Raw genomic sequence first — 4221 nt, 5'->3', positions numbered from 1 at the left:
AGAAGTTGGTCGATTGCACCGGTAATTCTAAACCCAAATAACATCACTTTGTAATAGTACATAACTTTATCTGTTTGGAAGGAAATAGATTTCTCATCAACGTGATTCATTTTTATTTAATTGTATAAGCATCCATAAAACTAAGCACTTGATGTTTAACAATTTTTCTATTTGGAGAAGAGGAAGCTATCTTTCAGACAAACTTTATTAAGTTATATATAGTCGACAAGTATCCTCTATGTTCAAAAATTCTTCTTAGCCATAATGATGTTCCTAGCCAAACTGAATGATGAGCTTCTCATATGAAATTAGACTGGAGAAGTTTGTTGACTTGTTGTCTGATTGCTTGTTGGCATTCTAGAGCAAAATTTTGCTTATTTTGAGTGATTGGTTTTTATGTGTGGTTTATTTTTACAAAATGCATAATTGCTTCAAAGTCAACCTAAGCACATCTATAGAGATCTTAACATATATGTCTTGATTTTTAGGGATAAATTTCACATATTCCAACTTTTGCTCATCAAATAGTAATGACTCAAGCTATACTATCTGTGATGAATGTTCCTCTGAAGAAAAAAAATACAAATCAAGTCTTCTACTAGCAAAGCTCATTGGGATATATCTTCGTCTCAGATGTAAGAACTCTTGATCCTAAGAGTCACTGATGGGCACGATTAGGTTAGTCCAAGATAACACGATTTTGCTATTTATTTATCTCCATGTACAACTCCAGATTTTGTCAAAAATTTTACTTTAAGGTATGGTATAGAAGCCGTGACACTAAAAGATGACTGGAGGGGTTTTGCAAAGAAGCATTATATGATGATTCTAATTTAACAACTATGATTTAAATCAAATGAGTCATCTACTGAGAGAATAATCCTAATATAACAAGGTGAGAAATTATTCCCACGATACTTACTACATAGTTATCAAAATCGTAAAGTAGACTAATAGCAAGTTGAATTTTTTTCATGGTCAATTCAAGACCAAGGAAGGTTGGATAAAATAAGATATCGAATGAACTTCCTCCATCGATTTGGCTTTTTTAACATTATAACAAATTTCACCAATTTCATCGCTTATAATAAGAGGATCTAAGCAAGGGATTTGAACCCCCGCAAGATTAGATTCATCAAAGGTGATAGAGTGACTGACACAAGATTTCTTTGGTAAAGGCTCTTTATTTGCAATGATAAGAACCTGCTTGAATATTAATGATACTCTTACAATTGTTCCAACGGTAGCCTGACGACTCTTTTGTTGCTTTTGGGACCGATGTCCTCCACTAGAGGTGTTATTATATTAGTGGATTTTAATTTATAAGAATTGACCTAAATATCATTATTGAATTAACATTTCAATTTCATCTTTAAGTTGATAACATTTTTTGGTGTTAAGGTTACTATTTCGATTGAAGTGACAAAATTGCTCTTTATTCCTCAAATTTGTCTTCCAAAAAATGACCATTTAAGATTTTTTTATCTAGAATTGTCATCAAAATGTTAACGCCGATGTGTTAAGCGGAATTTATTCCTTCTCCGATCAAAGTTCCTATTTCTATGTTTGAGGGGGCAAGTCATGGTTTCCCTGGCTCGTACTTCTTTTGTTGGGGTGCTTGAGTAGTATCTCTGAGATTGTTCTTACACTTTCGTATGATTGGTTCAAATTTCTTTTTAGCTGCATCGGTTGTAATTTTTGCTTCAATGTGATAGATGAGGTCAGCATATAGGCAAACTATTTCTTACATTAAGAATGAGTAGAAAAAATCAAGATGAAATCCATCAAAAATATGCCTCCTTAGTAATATCTTAGTGAATTCCCTTCACTTTAACGAATCTCAAGGAGGTGAAAAGATTCTGTCAATAAATCGATTTGTGATTGAATGTTCCACAAATAATTTTTTAAGCTCGTCAAATATATGAATGATCTCTCCTGCGAGTTAATAAAATCAAGTACGTGTCTGGACATTGTGTAGTAGAAAAAACTTGACAAAGGAGCGCATCAAAAGCTCATTGTATGTCCATATGGCTCTATAGTGACCAATGTATTCATATGGGCCAGACGCCCCATCACAATAATCATTACTTGAATGCTTGAACCCACTTGGAATAGGGAGTTGAAGGACGATCTCAGTCAAAGGAGAATCTCTTGAGAAAAACGTCAAGCAGAGAAATAAATGTTATCCCTTAGAGAAAACTCTTCTTAGACTAGGCATTATCACTCATCACCAATTACATGATATCGAGCCAAGTTCTCCACACATGTTGGAGGTTTGTTGCTAAGCTTACGTGCTTGGTATGGATTTGTAGAGCTAGCAGTATACGAGAGGTTAGTTTTCGAAAGAGAAAGTTCAGTGTAAGGGGTGCTAATTGTGTACTTTTAATCCATGCATTTTAAGATAATTTTGTCAATCCATTATGCACTACTGTCGGTTGTCGAGCCTCACTAACAATTCGAGGATTTTATTTTGAGATTCATTCATTCTTCATACACGATTTATAAGAAGTGCAAAGAAGGTTCTTCTGTTAGATAGATGATGTATATTATTGGAAAATGAATCAAAAACTTAGCATCCCAAACTTTGAGATTACATCTTGCAATGATGAATATTAGAGCAATAAGATCTCGTGTATTGTGTTGTTAGCTATTGATGAAGTGCAAACTTCTATAAACAGGAATTTGTTTCCAATAAATGGAATCAAGCTGCTGCGTGCCAAAAAAAATTTATGGTGATAGAATGATAAATTAACATCTTGGTGTTACGCGAAGATCCAACACACGCACACGATTAAAAAAATGTACTAGGAGGAATCACCTTTTTTTTGTGAATAAGTTGAAAAGAAATTACGGGAACTAGCACAGGTAGAGTAATCCACTATATGTATGTAAGTACAAGAGCACACCATTTTCTCACAACAAGAATATAGCTACAATTTCACTGAAAATTATACTTGTCGAAAAATATGTGTTAGGAAATTTAACAACCACAAACTAACTACAATGTTTGCGATTAGTTATAGATGGTCGGTGATCGGCAATTGTAAGTGGTAACGGTGGGAAGTGGTTAACAATGGTCGGTGGCTACGAAGCTGATGTTTGATGGTTGTTGGTGGCTATAGAGGCCAATTGTTACCCTCCAAGTCTTCTCCAGAACATGCTGAAATTTCTATTCCTTCTCTTCTTCCCTCACTTTACTTTGTGAGGGGGGTTATATAGCCTTTTGGGTGGAAATTTTTAGTTTTTTTATGAATAATTTTCTAATCATTTGATCGAGCAACTCATGTTCATCTCCCATAATCTCATGTTCATCTCCCATAATCATGATGATTTTTAAGGATTTTAATGTATTAATAACATCAAAATTGAGTGATCTTAAACTTATTGAATTTTTTTCATCGAGACACTCGATTTGACTATAAATATGTTAAATTACAATTCATTTAACCATGAAATTGAACGAACTAAAGCTTCCAATTATGCTTCAACGACTTTATTTAAGCTTGAGTTGACCTAGATTATAACTCGTTCTTATGTTAATAACTTTACCCTATGGAGCAAATAAATTTGATTATAAATTTATTGAAATCAAGACCACGATAACCTTCTTTTTGAATTTAAAAAGTATTTTATTCAAAAATACATCGAGAAACATGTTAGATAGAAAATTGTTAATGGCACATGAGAAATTAGATATTTTTCTAACATAACAGAAAGAAATGCAAGCCTGCACTTGCACATTTCTTCATCTCCACTTCTAATCACAAAATTCAGAACCCTCTCCCATGTTTTACTTGTTTTTCTTTTTTTATTTGAGTATTACTGCATTAAGCATTCATCAAAACACATTTTTAAGAAAGTATATTCATTCATAAATGAATATAAAATTAAAGTTCTCATTTTAGATGGTGTTTCGACGGCAGTGGTGAACATTAAAATCAATATTAATACTAAATAAATTTATCAATTTTTACAATTTTGAAAAACAAGAGTTCATATAACTTCAAGTAACCATCCCAAAGGAAAATGCTAACTAGATTAAGTCCAGTTCCTAGAATTGTGAACACTTCACTTTAACAACATAATCACACTTAACATTTCCAAAAAAAATTTGACACAGCTATGAGGCAAATAAATAAAATAAAAAACAACAGGAAAGGCGATAACATTCGATTAGTAGGAAATAACGAAATGTGACAACTCGAAGAACATAGCAGTCTA

The sequence above is a fragment of the Phalaenopsis equestris genome, unplaced genomic scaffold, assembly GCF_001263595.1.
Source record: "Phalaenopsis equestris unplaced genomic scaffold, ASM126359v1 Scaffold236085, whole genome shotgun sequence".
NCBI lineage: Eukaryota > Viridiplantae > Streptophyta > Magnoliopsida > Asparagales > Orchidaceae > Phalaenopsis > Phalaenopsis equestris.
This window is presented reverse-complemented; position numbering follows the sequence as displayed.